Source organism: Saccoglossus kowalevskii, chromosome 21 (genome assembly GCF_978046115.1).
Source record: "Saccoglossus kowalevskii chromosome 21, keSacKowa6.1, whole genome shotgun sequence".
In the NCBI taxonomy this organism is placed as follows: Eukaryota; Metazoa; Hemichordata; class Enteropneusta; family Harrimaniidae; genus Saccoglossus; species Saccoglossus kowalevskii.
The window spans coordinates 18,766,013-18,787,113 of record NC_140661.1 but is presented as its reverse complement, the minus strand read 5'-3'; positions in this window follow the sequence as shown (position 1 = coordinate 18,787,113).

Here is a 21,101-nt window from a genome sequence, read left to right as displayed (position 1 = left end):
GTTTGTACAATGAAATAAAAACTAAAGAGGGTATTGGAACGGCTTTCGTAACTGGCGTCGTTGGTGCTTACTAACACGATGAGCAGGCTTAGCCCTGTGGCATTTGGAAAGTGTGAAAATATCACTCTGTCACCATGTGTTGGATATGTGTAAAGCTCTACTAAATGCGCATTGGTGACGTTTGTACCGAAGCGGGTTATATCAAGGCGCAGTAATGCAGAGTCTTAGTATCACGTGTATTCTGAGATCGGATTACTCCACTGCCTTGGTCGATAACGCTCATTTTACCGATCGCATCGAAATGTAAAATACACCCGCAGACTTTATGTCGCATTCTTTAATATTTCATAGAAATGGGGTGTTAAAGACTTTCTCGTAGTCTGTCGTACATTTGGAAGATGTTGTCATGATTTAAGCATAGTTTAATATGAAGACTACTACATTTTTATTTAGCGTAATAGCTTTGTCTATAAATTATTTAACACTATCGGGTTTGCTCGGCATAGACGCCTGGTAGGGTACATGTGCGTTCATTCTATTTTTTCAGTCGCCTATGAGACATTTGTGGCGTGTACTAATCATTCGGCCACGTATAAACGGTATCAGAATGGGTATTAGAAGGTTATTGCCCGATACGAGTGACGTCATTGACTATATCGCCAATGAACCGAAGGCGAGTACATCCCACGACGCCACGGCTATGAACCAGCTTAACGAAATACTAATATCGGGTATTAACCTTTCTATCATATCCAATTGCCAAGAAAAGGGAATTAAATTGTGTGTATGTGTTTCGGAACTACACACATGTCACAGTCAAGAGCTATACTGGCGCTTGATTTAAAGCGGGTGGGTCGTCACCTGCGCACGCTCAGGAATTGAGTCCCAAACGACGATAACAACACACGCTAAAAACGCAAAGGCTCATGGGTAGACGCTTGTTTGTAAACAATGACACGCTATGGCTGTCTGACGCATGCGCAGGTGACGACTCTCCCGCTTTTAAACATTCAGTCGCCATCGCTAAAGGCTCGCGTCATTTCACCGTGTTAGCAATCAACACTTTTTTTTTGGCGTTTACTTATATAACGGTGCCGTAACATGTTAGTAAGTAAAAGTGGGTCATAAGGTAACATATCATTTTTATAAAAAATATTCTACTTGCACACCATTTATTTCTTGGTCTTCATTTGTTGGGTTCAATGCTTGTTCAAAACAGCATGATGTGATATTTCCTGACTATAGTATTTTAGACTAAATGCCAATTATTCATACGTTGAATTATCGTAATGACTTTATTATTATACATCTTCTCCATCAAGCTGCTGGGTGTGTGAAGCTACTAGTAATTTTCGCCATTAAACTCGTGTTCGCCTACATATAAATACAATGTATTGTATATGTATTTCGTGAATCTACCTTATAAGTAGGAATGTAGATATCTGGATGTAAAACATGCGAGCAGCGGTAATTTGAGGAGATCCGGTATGGGTGTTTATCTTACAGGGCGCTGTATGAACAACAGGTTGAACGTCGCGTCGCTGAGTTTTGTCAACTGCTGTGTGTTTTAAAGCGCGGTAGTCGTCGCGCTGCGCATGTGGGTCTCATATAAACAAAGATGGCGACTTTGACTGTTGCGCTGATCAACGAGTACGAACTGAGACGTTACCAAGCTTTAATTAGGTAATTTTCATGTGAAGGTGTCGAAAGAGTTACCGGCGGTAAACAGTGCAAGTCGCGCCCAGGTCAAACCTCATACTTGTGATTTCCATTTGAAGTGCGCATTGGATTGTGGGAAAATCAATGCTTATCAACACAAATTTCGCACATGCGCAGCGCGACGACTACCGCGCTTTAATGTAAACTTCACGGCAAAGTCGATGTAACTAAATCAGATTATAAGTTTGTATAGGAGCTGAGGCTGAAATCGGTGAAAGTATGAGCGTCTCAACAGAAGCGTGGTGCCAAAAAATGGGTTTTAGTCAGAATGTCTCGTCACTGCGCAGGATGGCGGTCGCCATATTGACTTTTAACTTGACAGAATTTGGTAGTAAGTGCGGTCTCATTGTAACTTTACTCAAATGTGGTTTCGTGAAATCAAATCAAGGTCGAGGGCAAAATCAGCAATCTGCCTGTAACACTCGGCAAAACCCAAATACATCGATTCGGAATCGGTTACTCAAATAATGCCTTTCTTTGTTACGAAAATTAATAATTTATAACAGTCGCTGTATGTCCGTCATGTACAAAAAATATTGATTCAATTCTTGCTCAGCTTCAGAATGCTACTACGGATCTTACAATTCACTGCGTAAGATGATCTATGCAACGAAATGTAATCAAGACCACTAAGAAGGCAGGTTTAGACACAGAAATTCCAAAGTTTACAATGGGACTCGGAAAGAGCCGTGACGGGAAGCTTGAGGCATGAATTCTTACATAATGGACTTGATATCAACGGAAAACAGATTGATATTGGAAAAAGTACAGTAACCATCGAAAGACAGTCAGCGTCCGATTATAGTTCAGTTTCAAACATACAAGAATAAAGATCTTATTCTACAGTCTTGCAAGAATGTTGTCGACTTTCGGGTTATTAGAGACTTCAAGACTCGTGTTTGCTATTAAAAAAAGCGTCGCGCCGACACGATAAACTGATAAACGGACAATGTAATTCATATTTACGATGAAATAACTGAGATTAAACTGTTTAATGACAAAAAATAGCAATATGAACGAGGCCAACGTAGTTAAAATGACTAGTGTGAATATTAAAAGACGACCACATACTGAATGTACACGTAGCAGCATTATGACGGCTGATAATATCCTTAGAGTTGCTGCTTGAAATATTAATGGTTTGTAGTCCAAATATGGAAATCAGGATTTTTTGAAATATTTGAAACAGTTTGACTTTATCTTTACTGATACACTATCAAGGTGGCCCCCTTCAGGGCGGATTAGTATTTTATGTAAATCATGTTACCGTAATGTCGCCTCAAACATGTGATGATTTTGTATTGGTTGTCTCTGATACTCCGATGGCTATTTCTCCCTTTTTTTTTATTTTTCCTTCGAGAATTCTCAAGTTAAACTAGTCATCAATATGAATGAGTACATAAATTGTAAATTCTTTCTCTGTGGCGATGTTAATGCCAAAACTGTATACTCTATATACACATGAACCTCCATTCGTCCGTCATGAATAATTGTGATAAATTGACTGTGGATGCTACTGAGGATATCCCAAGACGTAGATTCAAATCACTTTGGTCATTTTGTTTCTCGAACTTTGTAAACGAACCGATCACGTGATTGTTACCGGAAGTGTGTGTTATTGGGTATTCTGGTGTTGGCCACTGGTGGCGTCGTGAACGTATCCCACTGTGTATGTGTTTTCCTAATCAGCGACTTTAGTATCATTGCACAGAAACTCTAATCAGGTTTTATGTTAGACTTGCACATTGCTACACATGATTTTTTGACGAATGGTTATTACAAATGGAACTACAGGGAATCCCGTTTTTGCTGGTAAGATCACTGTATGCAAGATCACTAATAGTTTCATACTAAGTTAAATGAATAAAAAAATTGATTAGGTATTGATTATGCTATGAAGAACATGAAGTCAATTTACATTATTATTTTAAATATAGAAATGATGGCACGTTATTTGTTCAAATTTATATCAACGTGAGAAGGGTTAAATATTAAAGAAATATTAAATTAGAAATATTAAAAAATACTAGATTTCCACTGTAAACATCTTACGCACGATTTATTCGACAAAAAAAAACTCACATCGGGTATATTTACCTAGCATGGGTGAAAGGTTTAATTGTATCATTATACAAACAAAGGGGCGTTGGACGATGTGGACATTTCAATTGAAAAGGTATTTTCCTACTACTATATATTTGATGAAATTGTTGTAGTGAGATTATACATCATAAACGGATATCATCCTCTAGTGGGAGAACAGGAGGGTTTCCGCATGAACTGTTATACTATTGATTATATCTACTAAGTGCAGGCTGTTATTTCGAGATGTTTACATATTAAAGATAGCATATACTGTTTTCGTTGACATTCATATACCCAATCTGCCTATACCCATCGTCGTACAAGCTAGATAATAGTGATATTAAAGCGGGAGGGTCGTCACCTGCGCACGCGCGGGAATTGAGTCCAAAGCGACGATAACAACACACGCTAAAACGCAAAGGCTCATGGGTAGACGCTTGTTTTTAAACAATGACACGCTATCAAGATCCGAACAAGAAAAGCCAAAGTTATAATGATTGGTTAATTAATCATTATGTTGATGAAATGAACCAATGGAATCCATGGAAACGACTATAATTATCACTAATTAACAGTTGTTTCTAACTAGAAGTCTAATCATCACATGTTTCAGTATAGCAAATCACACCAAATGCGGCCTGGTAATATATTAGGGAAACCTTTGTTTTAATATAAAAGTAATATTGGAACAGTCGAAAAATACATTCATGTTTACATTATATTGCGATTTTAGGCACTCCTTTATAGAGGGAGTTAGCTTATACGACACTACGCGATATGAACCATATCTGCATAAGATGGGGAAAAATCATAACTTATTATAACCATAGCAACAAAACAATTGTGGTTGCACATTTTAGCTGTATATGGAAAAGTCAATTAAAATTGGAAACACTATGAGTTAGAAACACTATACGTGTGTATTGTAGTTTCAATACATATAGTTATCATTATAAAAAGTATTTACGTCTAAAAGCCTTAACCATATGGATCTTTCAAGTCATCGTTGCTCTGAGCGATGATGGTTTAGGAGTCAATGTAATTAGTTCTCGATATATAACCGAAGAAAGACGTGAAAACCGAGATAATTGAGCGATTTCAAGAAAATTGATAACCTCATTGAAACCCCATTATCTCATATGGGGAATTTTGACATCGTGACGTCATAGACTGATATTCTCCGGAGACGTCAACACATACTTCATTTGGTCACTTGACAAATTATTATTGTAATAACTGTTTGAATTATGGTATACCTTAATGTTTCAGACATTTGTCAAAGTGTTTTTTTTTTTTTTTTCAAAATTTCATATGCGGACTTCAACATCTTCCAGTGTTATTTTATTAGTCATGATATTGTTAGTACACCTTACTCCAATAAATACGTAAATGCAAATTAGTCGTAAAACGTGCGAAATTAATGCTAAAAAAGAATACTTTAGTTAATAAGTTTCCAAAGTATAACTATAAGTACATTACGGTAGGAAGAATAAATTAAGTTTTCAGTCGAAGGTGATACACACCGATAAACTGACTTTCTGATTTCAAATAACATAGCAGCCTCTAAGAAACACCCGGTATTAGTTTTGTCGACGACAAGCTACGAAACGGAATACATGAGTTAAATAGAATATAAAAATCCGTGACCCGTGATATCGGATCTATTTAACGAGTGTCGTGATTTGCATGATCTTATGCAAATTACGAACACTCAATAAATCCGACATCAAAGGTCGCTCATGAGATATTCTATTTAACGCAGTACTTGCGCTGTCGTGTTTATGCAATTATATTACTTTCTATGCCAGCAGCTACAAAGAGTTTACAATTTCTCAGCACTGTTATAGCATCTGCATCGTATACGTAGGGTTACCGTGCACCCTCCATTGTAGCAGCTTTGACAGTTTTACTTCAATGTTTGGATAATTTGCATATTTATGTTTTAAAATGAGCTAGTCGTCTTAATCATTTGATATTTGGACATACATTTTTCAACCATTCTCCCAAACCATCGCGTGATATAAAAATACGATTTTTGTATTTTCACTAAAAGTAAATTTATCTAAATGTATTCACACTATACTCACACTATACGAATTGGCCGGTTATTTATAATGCATATTAATATTAATATTAGCATTATATGTGTCTCGGCTCAACATATTAATAGTCCATGACTACAAAAGGCTAACATACAATGGTACCCCATTTTCACGAAATAGCATTGCGTAATCGTCTTGGCAGCTTCGTACCCATGTATAAAATTTTCGAATCCACACAAAAAAAACGAAAAGAATGATATTGAATGTAGAATTCTGAATTACAAAAAACATTTTTAGAATTTTATTTTATTAGTTGCAAATTGAAACTAAAACTAAAAACTTAATTATAATCAATAAATATTTCCAGGTTAAATTGAAATTAAGATTACAATTTATGTAGTAATACTTTTGTGTAATATGGCAAAAAAATGTATTTTATCATATGCGAGTATGATATACCTGGATGCAATTTTCATAGTTTAATCATATATGTGTATATGAATATAAAAGCAGTTCAATTAATGAGCACTCGGATATTCCTAACCAGTGCTAGTTCGAATAAAAACTGAAAACATGTTTGTGGGTTGTATATTATAGATATTATTGTTCCTTGCTGAATGCAAATCCCCTCCGGCATATGCAATGAATTCATGGAATGAAAAATGAAATGTAAAAAATATTTAACAAATCAAGTCGAAAAAAACAGCTTCAGTTGGATATGTTCATCTTTAGGATTAATTATGGTTATCTTTACAATTGATGGTTATAAATCATGTTGCTATCACAGTCTTCGGTGTTAGTTCAGTGTTCTCTATCAATGAGTCTGTATTACGGCATGTCTCTGTCCTTGTCTCTACAAGTATATATGTTAGCTGTCGCGATAATAGTTCACCATCTGCCACTTAGATTCCAACATATACGCATTACCGTCAATAATATGGTAACATTATTACTTAAAAATTAATTACTATTTTGTGTTCTCGTTTTTATATTGCGGATTGTGCTCATATGCAACATTGGGGGAATTGACACGCATCTAATACAACGTAAATATTATGCCTTTCAGCTTAAGATAAGTATGTGTACATGGCTTCAATGCTGGGTGAATCAAGTGAAAGAAGCAAACGCAAATCTTGAATTGTAATCAATTGACACGCAAGACAATGACAGCCTCTACGTCATATCATTCGGTGCTCACCAAGCTGTGAAATTGCGAAAGATGCTCTAAGAACAGAATTGGCTGTAAAGCGTGTTAATTATTATGCTGGATAATATAAATGAGATATTTGAAAATAGACATATATAAATATACACTTATTTATCTAAAATTTAAGAAAGAATAATTTCTATCAGGATCACATGACATGAAATACCTTACTAATCCCAGTACTTTAGACTATTGGAAGAAATTTAAATCGAATGTGAAATATTAGTATCAATAATAAGGACAGGGAGATGAGCTATTCCACTTAAGTAGAACAATTGATTCGTAGTTTATACGTGGACAATTATGTGGGTGTATATACATATATAATTATGTTTTACGATATAGAACTCGCTCCTAGAGATTCTTCGTTTGCGAGATTCTTGGTATTGTTTTCACTGGTTGACTGCCATGCGCTGAAGGTGGAATTTGCAGTCAACTGTCAAGTTGGAACTCTGTTTGGCACAAAAGCATGTATCCAGAGATCCAGATACTGAGATATTCTTTCAGATCATTGTACGTGAAGGTATTGGGAATACGATACCTTCCAACAAGCAAAGTAATTACCTACTTAAAGCTTGGTAATGTCTGCGCGACATTCAAAGTCGCCATCTTTGTTCATATGAAACCATATATCGCGTATGCGTGGCACGACGACCACCGCCCTTTAACAAAAAAATAAATAAATTGCTGGCGTGGTGTACTGCTGTACTGCAGTGATTAGTCCCCTTGCCTGTGATGCATTTAAAATTATTCTAGTGAAGCCAATCAAGAGACGTTTTATTTGATCCAGAAAAACATTAGGTTCAGTTTGGGTACCGTTTAGTTTATGATTCCTATTAAATATTGTTTGAGCACTCTACTTTTTTCAATCATTATAATCCATCTTTCTATTACAACCATAGTTGGTGGTGAATCTTCGTCATCCTTACAGATATGAATGAAAACATTTGATTTGTAGACTGTACACACAATCCATCTACCGCTCCAATGATGAAATGCATAATTATATACGTTATAATATATTTGAGGTCAACTCAATTGTATTGATTTTGAGGGCACGTTAGTATGAAATATCTTTATTTCCGCGTTACATATATTCTGTTACGTTATTCTTTAAATTTATCTGTTTTGTGTGTTGTATTCAGTGTTTTCATATTCATTGATATATTTATCCTCCGGCATTCTATGAAACGACAGTATTTGTGTCACCTTTCCATGCTACATCTACTCGTTCTCACTTTTCCCCCACAATTTCCATCAGTTTTAAGATCCATTCAACATGGAAATACTTTTCTAGTTTTTTTTTTGCTCTATTGTTAATACGTGATTATAAACAAATTGAAAACAAATCAAATATTATGATAATTTACCACAACAATTATTTACTAAATTATAATGTTAATTCAGAATCACGTGATATATTTAGGCCGGTTGAGCATTTGATATCCTAATATCTAAGAAGATTACGTCATTTCATTAATAATTGCGAAATAAGAAGCACTGAAGTATCCATCCATTAATCTAAAATCAATAGTTATATAGAGAAATTTAATCCACAACTTTTTAATGATGTCATATTTGTTCTACTGAACAACCTGGAAATAACAATGGCAGTGGAACACGAAGCTGCTGTATGGGAAGTATCCAATTTAAGTATCCAATAAGCTATAATGTAGGTTAGGTACATACTAATATTAATAGGCATATCTCTATAACAAACTGCCAAATTTTAAATTTATTTTCTGAATACAAGCCCTTGTTTGATATATATATAACCTTATTCTTTGGCAGAGTACATACATTTCATTTTTGAGCATACGCAATTCATGAAAATCGCATATTCAATAACTAAAATAACGATATCTCAAAATCTGATCTACTGATTGCAGGATTGAATTGCACATTAAAATACCTTTAGTGATGTTTTTAGACATTGGAGAATTACATTATTTTCATATGCAAATTTGGTAAAGACCACCGACTGATATTAACATCATTATGCCATCAAAAAGCATAATAAATGAATACAAATTCAGGGAGATATTTAAGGTTTAATCAACTGAAGAACCGCAACAAATATAATGTCCATTTCAAAACATAAACAATCACGTATAAATTTAGATTTCGGATGTTTTTAATATGTCTTACTTGTAGTATCTAAAATGTTGACAGTGTATGTTTGGATATGTTTGTAATATCTCTTTTTTACAAGAAATATAATATATCGTAATTATGTTCCTCTCCCAACAATGTAAATGTAATAGCTTGATTGATGTGCGATACGGAGTCGGGAAACTCATCTATACAATTCTTCCACGTGAATTCATTTTCGGATATCCAGATGATGACGATGCAACAGTAAAATGAGAAACTCGTGACACACATTTCAAATTCAGCGTGATAAAATCGTAATGACGTGTTCACAACTTTTAAAAAGCAATGTGAAAATATTAAAATAATAACATTGATGCTATACTTGTCAGGGATTTTCGGTAAATCGTTATGCCATACAGATAGTTAAAATTAGGGGTCTTCTCGCGTTCCATTACATCGCTTCATTTCGCGACACCATTCTCCGCATATGCTGCGTCGTGGTTCACGTATATTATGTGACCTGTGCTAGAGTACATGCGATCAATTTGTCAAAATGTGTTACACGAGATAGGGCATACATGGACAGTCGCTTTTGATCTAAGCTGTTCTGTAATTATCCACTCTAGACACGGAGAACGTTTTGATCGCAGCATGTTTCACGAGCTATCTATGTGGCGCGTGGTAATTAGTCTGCTGATACGTAGATCAATGCATCGCTGGTTAGTTTTTATGAACAGAATTTATTTTTTATCGTTTTAAAAATGTTGTAACTGAGCGTCATCATGTATGAATCATGTTTAATAGAAGACAGATTGCGTAATTGATGAAATAGATAACTGCCTGCTTCCCGACGCATAATTACACGTATATCAAAGTCGTCGCGCCGCGATACGTCCTATGTGACGTGTACAACGGTTTAGACAATTATTTATTTATTCACATACAAATTCGAACGAGAGCTACACAACTACTGTGGCGCTTCAAACGAATTCTGCTACAGTTGGACTTATTTGTAAATTATCACATTTCATCGTCCTTGGTACAACGACAAGCCTTGTGGCACAATATGTGATTACGTCCACTCCAGGGTACCCGACTCCAGGTCGACTTAGCGAAGCCATCTGTATGACAGTAAACCCGACAATGGAAAGTCACAATTAGAACGCATCTAAATTTGTCCCCCAGCTGCGTTTACACATTTCTTTTTTTCCTGTTGTCATTTGTGAGTATTTATCAAGGTGATAATTAGTTTAACCCACAACATAATACTACATTAAATCCGTTAATATCTATCTCGATACAGCTGTCATCATAATTATCGATAATAGAGTGAACTCCACTGACAATGTGAACGCATTCATGCATTCATTCGGTAAGGTAAATAAGCTTATTATACGTATTATCGTGATTTCCATTGATCTTAAGTCATTTATTAGCAACAAATCTATTCACATATGGATATGTATAATTTAATAAATGATTTCTCATTTTGTATGTTTTCCTATCCATTACTGACGCGTGCTCTAAAGCAGTCAATTTTGCAAATTGTATTATTATAGTAGTATGTACATTTCTTGAATATTCGATCGTTTTGAGAAACTCGTATACTGGTTCTGGTCAATGGTAGCTGCAATACCTGCGCGACTACAGGTTCGTTTTGGTCTTGCTATGCTGGTAAAACAAATAAAAAACAGGAGGATAGCATACTATGAAGACAGTTCTAAATAAAAGTTTGCTCTAGTTTCATAATGCACACGGTCGCCACAGTACGCCACTGATAGCAAAATACGACTTCAATATAAAAGTAAAATACTAGTTCCACTGCCGTTTTTACATGAACACATAAAAAAAAACTCTCGTTATATTCTGATTGATTCTGTTTTCCTGAATTTGGGCATTTATTATGGTCCTAAAAACAACATGAACATAATAAACCGTGGAACTATCACCCGTCGACTTTTTAAAACTATATTGTCGCTGACTCTCGTTCATATATAGACACATATATCTATGGAAACTAGCATGGTACAACGTGCTGGGCGACGATTCACTATTATTATCGTCTCTCCTGTGATTATGAAACATAAATGTATATAGTATATAAAATATCTGACTTTACATGTTTATTACATTAGATTTATAATATTTTCACAAAACATTGTATGCCTAATATATATATCATAAGTTAAATTGCGTGTGATTGCCCATAAATAATAGTATCAGCTTTAGTAAAATCACGTAAGCGTTGGTAAATGCTTTTTGAAAAACTAATTAATATATTTTTCTTTTTTTCGTGCATTTGTTTTCTAGAACGCATTGTAGCGTGGTGTATTGTACCTGCACAGTGTTACGTGAGCTGAAATAACATAGTCATGCATTATAGTACAGGGGCCTGAGGCTCTTCGCTTCCTTCGTATTAGCTTTACTACCGTGGTTAATACGTTTTAATACGACTAGTTTGTGACACAACAGCGGAGGTGAATAAAAATCAACGTTCACTCTCCAGATTATGACACAAGATATCCACACAGTGCGTATGTAATTTGTAAAAGATCGTTCAAGATGATGTAGCTCTAATGGCGAACCTTGAGGCTTATTCGAGTAAACTCGCCCCTTTAATTGCACTATTGCATTTATTATTGGATTCTTCAACGTATTTATTTATTAACACCCAAAGCATTTAATACTCTATTCTTAAAATGCGCCCTCTAGTGACACAGAGATACTATGACGTAAATCGCTGACAACGAAGTGTGGACATTCCTTTGATCTGTAGTCGGCATCAATGGTCATTAAATTATCTTCAGAGATTTTACAACATTGTAAATTATGAACGAATAAACCGATGTCACGCATTTCATTGGTCGTCTGAAATCAGGATTGAAGATATAGTAAAATGAATAGGGCGTTCAAGTGCAACAAAGTACAATCAGGTTCATGTTGGGATGAACTTAGAAAAATAATGTAATCACCCGTTCAATAAATAGAAGTGGTAAGTTAGCATCAATATATAAATGAATAATATTCATTATTTTAGTCAGTCAGTCAGTTAGTCAGTCAGTCAGTCAGTCAGTCAGATGTAGATACATCTGCATCGGAATATTAATGGCGCCCACTCAAGAAACTCTCCTCTTGCTGGGAGATACAAAACATTATATATCACTACATACATAATTTGTATTCTTAGCTTCACTGTAAAAATTGTAACTACTGTATGTATATGCTGTGTGTCTCATTATGAGCTGTTCCCATAAACATGCATACCCAATGTAACATAGCATATTTTGTGGATGTATTCTATTATGAGCTGTTTCCATAAACATACATACCCAGTGTAACATAGCATAGTTTGTGGATGTATTCTATTATGAGCTGTTCCCATAAACATGCATACCCAGTGTAACATAGCAGAGTTTGTGGATGTAATCAATTATGAGCTGTTCCCATAAACATACATACCCAGTGTAACATAGCATATTTGTGGATGTATTCTATTATGAGCTGTTCCCATAAACATGCATACCCAGTGTAACATAGCAGAGTTTGTGGATGTAATCAATTATGAGCTGTTCCCATAAACATACATACCCAAAGTAACATAGCATATTTTGTGGATGTATTCTATTATGAGCTGTTCCCATAAACGTACATACCCAATGTAACATAGCATATTTTGTGGATGTATTCTATTATGAGCTGTTCTCAGAAACATACATACCCAGTGTAACATAGCATATTTTGTGGATGTATTCTATTATGAGCTGTTTCCATAAACGTACATACCCAGTGTAACATAGCATAGTTTGTGGATGTATTCTATTATGAGCTGTTCCCATAAACATACATACCCAGTGTAACATAGCATATTTTGTGGATGTATTCTATTATGAGCTGTTTCCATAAACATACATACCCAGTGTAACATAGCATAGTTTGTGGATGTATTCTATTATGAGCTGTTTCCATAAACATACATACCCAATGTAACATAGCATAGTTTGTGGATGTATTCTATTATGAGCTGTTCTCAGAAACATACATACCCAGTGTAACATAGCATATTTTGTGGATGTATTCTATTATGAGCTGTTCCCATAAACATACATACCCAGTGTAACATAGCATATTTTGTGGATGTAATCAATTATGAGCTGTTCCCATAAACATACATACCCAAAGTAACATAGCATATTTTGTGGATGTATTCTATTATGAGCTGTTCCCATAAACATACATACCCAGTGTAACATAGCATAGTTTGTGGGTGTAATCAATTATGAGCTGTTCCCATAAACATACATACCCAATGTAACATAGCATATTTTGTGGATGTATTCTATTATGAGCTGTTCCCATAAACGTACATACCCAATGTAACATAGCATATTTTGTGGATGTATTCTATTATGAGCTGTTCTCAGAAACATACATACCCAGTGTAACATAGCATATTTTGTGGATGTATTCTATTATGAGCTGTTCCCATAAACATACATACCCAGTGTAACATAGCATATTTTGTGGATGTATTCTATTATGAGCTGTTCCCATAAACATACATACCCAGTGTAACATAGCATATTTGTGAATGTAATCAATTATGAGCTATTCCCATAAACATACATACCCAAAGTAACATAGCATATTTTGTGGATGTATTCTATTATGAGCTGTTCCCATAAACGTACATACCCAATGTAACATAGCATATTTTGTGGATGTATTCTATTATGAGCTGTTCCCATAAACATACATACCCAGCGTAACATAGCATAGTTTGTGGATGTATTCTATTATGAGCTGTTCCCATAAACGTACATACCCAATGTAACATAGCATATTTTGTGGATGTATTCTATTATGAGCTGTTCCCATAAACATACATACCCAGCGTAACATAGCATAGTTTGTGGATGTATTCTATTATGAGCTGTTCCCATAAACATACATACCCAGTGTAACATAGCATATTTTGTGGATGTATTCTATTATGAGCTGTTCCCATAAACATACATACCCAGTGTAACATAGCATATTTTGTGGATGTATTCTATTATGAGCTGTTCTCAGAAACATACATACCCAGTGTAACATAGCATATTTTGTGGATGTATTCTATTATGAGCTGTTCCCATAAACATACATACCCAGCGTAACATAGCATATTTTGTGGATGTATTCTATTATGAGCTGTTCCCATAAACATACATACCCAGTGTAACATAGCATAGTTTGTGGATGTAATCAATTATGAGCTGTTCCCATAAACATACATACCCAAAGTAACATAGCATATTTTGTGAATGTATTCTATTATGAGCTGTTCCCATAAACGTACATACCCAATGTAACATAGCATATTTTGTGGATGTATTCTATTATGAGCTGTTCTCAGAAACATACATACCCAGTGTAACATAGCATATTTTGTGGATGTATTCTATTATGAGCTGTTCCCATAAACATACATACCCAATGTAACATAGCATATTTTGTAGATGTATTCTATTATGAGCTGTTACCATAAACATACATACCCAGTGTAACATAGCATATTTTGTGGATGTATTCTATAATGAGCTGTTCCTATAAACGTACATACCCAGTGTAACATAGCATATTTTGTAGATGTATTCTATTATGAGCTGTTCCCATAAACATACATACCCAGTGTAACATAGCATATTTGTGGATGTATTCTATTATGAGCTGTTCCCATAAACAAACATACCCAATGTAACATAGCATATTTTGTGGATGTATTCTATTATGGATGTATTCTATTATGCACTATTAGCATACGTTATAGGGGCTGCTTCTCGCTAGCCCCCTTGTTTATTAGTCAATCCTAATACTTACCATATTGTTTAAGTTAGTTTTTGTCTACGTTAGTGGGTAGGAGCTTATCACTGCGAACCAATTAAAAATAATTATATTACCAACCAGGTGCACTGGTCGCCCTAGGATTCTGAGTGATATCTGTAGAGAATATTTATTTAGCTCCATTTTTTCATGCTGAAACACATCAGCTTTCCAAAGCTGATGTAATGGTGCCTGGGAAGGTGGGTGGGTGGGTCAGTTAAGTAATTGAAGTGACTAATAAACAAGGGGGCTAGCTAGAATCAGCCCCTCTAGTTTATGGCACCACTCCAATTACTACTGTTTAAGTTAGATATTTGGACAAAGTTAAACAAAGTAGGGGTTGAATCCAAATATATGAAGCAAAGCCACATGCACACAAAAAGTGAGTGTCAGTATAAAACCATAGTAGACATGAGATATCACGATATTTTCCAGACATTCCTACACACTTGGTGAACTTGAGTCACTATGTGTGTGAGTTTGTCATCCTTTGGTTCACAAAGATCAGACCCAGTCTCAGACAACCAACGCCTTCAAGAGGGAAGACTTGCAGGTAATGGGAAATAAATGTGTTGCGTGGTAGCTTTCAGTACCCCTGTCTACCGCTGCACCGTTACACAACCTGTGGAAGTTAGCTAAATTCTGATAATGCAACGTGGCTGCAAACGTATCCTGTTTGGTGATCGCATTTGAGTATTAAAAGCCGATTTTCTCCCATCTCTGTAATAGGATACAACTCGCTGCCAACTACTGTTTCGTCTCTGCATGGTAAATGACCATATATGTACTACTGTACGCCAGTATTAACTTCCGTTAATGACAGAGTGTGCGCACTGGACACAAAATCTGCTGCCAGATTCAACCATAAGCTACCTAGCTTGCAAATCTCATGTTGTTCATCGTAGATGGGGCCTTCTTATTCATATTTGTCGTATGGCAAATAAGGACTATCAGTTGGAACACATAGAGGGATAGAAATCATGTTGTAAACATCAAGAACGGTAGTACCACAGTCGCAATCACGGGCTGTGTTATAACCACACGGCGCTATCTAGGAGGGAGTGTTTGCAGGTTCCTCAGAAAAATCTCATGCTTATCTGAGCGTGAGGATTGCCCGTATGTATGTAAATGAAACAGCTTCAGTGATGCAAACATGACCAGGTAACTTACAATATTCCTGCTTGGCTGGTGTATCAGTTGTGACCAGAGGAATGGTGTTCAACCTTGACTCGGCCAGTGCAGAGCTATCAACGGCATGTGTGTGTTAGTAGGGTAAAACTAACCTGTAGGGTAAGGTAAAACTAACCTAGTTTGTAGGGTAAAACTAACCTGTCTCACGACGGTCTAATCCCAGCTCACGTTCCCGAGTGTTGTTAATATCTCAGTAGAAATGGAAGGAAAATGTATGCACCTACATTGTTCCCAGTTGATTGACATTGCATCCCATGCCAGAGATGTCTGGCGAGGGATGTATGTCCGGTCTTTGGGTGTTCAGAAGTGTGGCAAAAAAGAATTATGGATGATTCTGGCCAAAGATTGAATAGTTCCATGAGAGAGATCTTCTACAGCACATTTGGTGCACGTCCATGATAGTATGGTGTTGTGGATCCTCCTGATGAGCACTCACTGATGTTATCTTGCCAGCCACCTTCATTAGTTTCGAATGAGTGTTCATTGGCTGGGAAAACATTCGGTATGCGCACCCCGATTCTGTTGTGGCGATTAACCGAGGGACGGAATAGACCCACCGTCCCTAAGTATTGAATTGTTGTTAACTGTTACTTGCCCAATGAACTCTCATTGCTGATGGTGCAGAAACCAGTCGTCTATGATATGGATATGACAACAAGCCCAAAATGCGGAGTTGAACTACCGTCACCATGCAAAGACTAAACGTCTAGAGGTCCATGTTCTGATCGCTCGTGTAGTAACTCTTTTCAATTACCTAACGTCGACTGAGGGGTTCAAGAGTGACAAATCTGCTAGTGGTCTCAGCTCGCCCGAGACTTTTGGTAATATAAACTGGTCGCATAGAAGCCAGAATCGGTCACTGTGCAGGAACATGTTGCGTCCCTGTCTAGTAGGGATGATGTCTCTGCCTGTACTGCCTTTGCTTTCACTTTTGCTTTTACCAAGAGAAATTGGATCTGATGGATGGACCACCAACATCCTGGTCAGATTGGCCAACCGGAAGTACAGCCTCAACCACTGTGTTGATCCAAATCAGCTTTCATCACTTCGACGTAATGCTTCCTAACACTCGTGGGACACCATATCAATTGCTAGATGCAGGCCTCCTGATTCTGAATAACCTATATTGGGTCACATGCCATTGGCATGAAGGTGAGAATTTCAATCTTGATCATCTTCTGGACAAAACTGGAGAAACTGCTGGTGTAACAGTGGCGGCGGCATTGGGGAAGGGCAGGGTTCAGTCCCCCCCCTCCCCGGAAAAAAATGCGCGAGGGATGGTGAGCAGACCCCCCCCCCGTGCAAAATTTTGTGCCGCCGCTTCTGTGTAATATCTGCAGGAGTGCAGATGGCTAGCGAGTTTTTCCTCAACCGATATTCCACGGCGAGGATCGTCATCCAGTTTCCATGCATTGAAATCGCAATTAACGCAAATTACACAACGAGAGAATCACTCACGACATGACACACAGGAAGTAGGTCGTCATTACACAGGCAGAACATCAAAGTGGCATATGTTCGGAACATTACAACTTCCATTTTCTTCTTTTCGAACAGGTGTGCCAATCATCTTGAAATAGACATATAGCTAACATAAATAGGTAACTAAACAGCTTGCAAACTTTGTCGCTGAATTAGTTGATCATACTTCGAATGAATGCACACAGCGACACGGTTCCTAACAGCTGAATTAATTCGATATTTCCGTGTGCGCGTCTTAAAGTGGGGGAGTCGTCACCTACGCATGCGTCAGGTGGCCATAGCGTGTCATTGTTTACAAACAAGCGTCTATCCATGAGCCTTTGCGTTCTTAACGTGTGTTATTATCGTCGCTTGGGACTCAATTCCCGCGCGTGCGCAGGTGACGCCCCTCCCGCTTTAAGTATCTCAGTACATTCTATTTATTTACTTACAGGAACGCCGCTACTTGGACGTACATTACGGCCAATTTATTGGCTGCTATTACATACATCTTGTTCTGTTTCGAACTATACATTTACTTTTTACTAAATTGTGGACTAGTTTTATCAGTGGTCTTCTTACATACTAACAGTGAATCGACAAGCAGTAGTGGTACGGGTTGAAGTATCCGTCGGAAGCGGCGAAATTCTCAAATGCGACTTTAAAATTGAAAACGCGTATTTTTTAATGTATTAAACTATGGGTAATATAGGAAGAACATCCACATTAATCATATTTCAAACAGTGATCACAAGAATTATTTCACTCTGTAGTTATTAAACGAGTTATGTTTTAGCATTTTACGGATCTCTGGATTGTGTCGTCTCAATCCCAAATTGCCTATACGATCCAATCATATTTGTCCATCAGGGGGTGTAATAGGGATATAAATGCATAGCTGTTTGTCACAATACCCAATATCACGTATATTATTCTTAGCATCACAAGTATTACCGATTATCTTCTTTCGATAATGTATATTTGTTTTACCGCTCACTGTAGTGTTGATATACCCAACCACGTAGTGTGGCAATAAACAGTAACATATCATGTATGTTAACTGGCCACAACAAATAGTATATTAACAATATACTTCTTACATTTAAATGTATTGGCTACAGCAATCCACAACAAAAGTTAAAAATTGCCATTCCAACTGCATTTCCTTCCAGTGATCGCGGTTTACGATTATTTACACTGGAATGGGTTCTTAAAAAAGAAACTAACATTAGTCTCACTTTTCAACAAAATAAGCAGACACAGTACGCGATGGAAACGAGAGATAAATCTAATACAAATCCTCGATTAATTGAGTATGTCTCCCATGGGGATGGATATACGTCTTAGTCACTTCGTGTTGTATCAACAACGGGAGACGGGCAGACAACTAAATAATCGGGACATTGAAATTGTGGATTAGAAAAAAATAATACGTGATGGGTCGGCATTGGTTATTATAGTAAGATGCATTGAATGGTGTGACATGAATGATGGCAATCTAATCAGATCGTCGACCTTCCTTGTGGTAAGATAGAAATTATTACTCCGCGGTGATTGTGTTATGTGTCAGGGAAATCAACATAAAGTGCTTTAGAAATTAGTCAAGCATGAGGAGGCGTCATGATCCTTGCAAGATAAGTCACCATTACTCGTGATTAACGTGAAAGCGTAAATAATGACACGATAGTCATAACATATTCAAAGAGATCTGTATTATCCCCATCGCACTTATAATATATACTGGGACATCAGTACACGATGTCTTACTCAAAAAAAAAATCCGGGCATGGTTTAATGACATGCACCTTGCCAATGGGCACCACCATTTCTGACTTTATCGGTAGAGGTTTCGTTATGTGTACTTTTTTTTTTACTCGAGGAAGTGTTATATTCGTGTGCGACGTTTTGGGTTAAGGTTTAACAAAGTAGCGGAAAATGTACATCACTCCCAAGCCTTCGGGTATTGATTTAATATAGGCAAATTGAGTTGTGTAAACATTTGGAACAATCCGGATGCCCACCTCGTGCTCACGTAATGCAATATAATATGCCACAACGGGGTGCTTAGTACGTTGTGAATATAAAGTCTGAAATTGAGAAAGAGCATGAAATCAAATTACTTACTGCCTCAAGTTGCCATGGCAATTTACCTGAAACATCTCTTAGCGAGATAACGCGTACTATTTTCCTACTTTTCCCGGAAATTCGTCCTAACAATCGAAAGCTGCATATTATTGTCATATTCATATGAAAATATTATATTGAACATTTTGCCGTAATATTGAACATCTGGATGTGAAATTCAACATGTTGCCATGGTTTTCTTTGAAAAGATGTTATAGCTAAATAGAAACGGTTACTGGTTTTCCATGCCACATTTGTAGTTAAATGCAATTAGTTCTCAAAGCCCTCTAAATAATTACAATTTTGTTGAATTTATATGTAGATTATGTTGCTTTCTGTTCTCCTATTCGGATAACATCGGTGTAGTTCAATATACTACTACAACTTATTATATTATGTTATACTCGTCGCTTGCTCTATTTCTATGTGGTTAAACTTGTCTGTGTGTGTTTTTTTTGTCATGAAGGAACGACCGAAGAAACGTACGAAGAAACGAACGAATAAATAAATAAATAAATAAATAAATAAATAAATAAATAAATAAATAAATAAATAAATAAATAAATAAATAAATAAATAAATAAATAAATAAATAAATAAATAAATAAATAAATAAATGAATAAATAAATAAATAAATAAATATAAATAAATTAATTAATTAAATAATTAATTAATTATTAAATTAATAAATAAATAAATAAATTATTTATTTATTTATTATAAATTGATTATAAATAAATAAATAAATTATTTATTTATTATAAATTGATTATAAATAAATAAATAAATAAATAAATAAATAAATAAATAAATAAATAAATAAATAAATAAATAAATAAATAAATAAATAAATAAATAAATAAATAAATAAATAAATAAATAAATAAATAAATAAATAAATAAATAAATAAATAAATAAATAAATAAATAACAGGTGCTTGTAACCAGAAAGTAGCATTGCACGTTCAATGCATGAAGCAAGTTGTTTGCAACCTTGATAACAACTATCGTCCATACTTCAAATAATTATGATATCTATAATAGACCCAACAGTTTTCGAGTTTTCGAAATTGCCGAGATTGTTTCATTACGTCATACTTATGCAAACTGGCGTAGTGGTATGGGGGGTTAGTTTACATCACAGAGTGAGAGAGTGACGCAATTATATACAATCTATTAAACATAATAATGTAAGCTGAGACGTAAGTAATTATGATTTGCTCATAACTTACAATGGGTAGTGCTTTTCGAAGTTATAAAAATACATAAAACGTGACCCTCCATAAACATTTGCACGGAGTATGATGACTTCGGG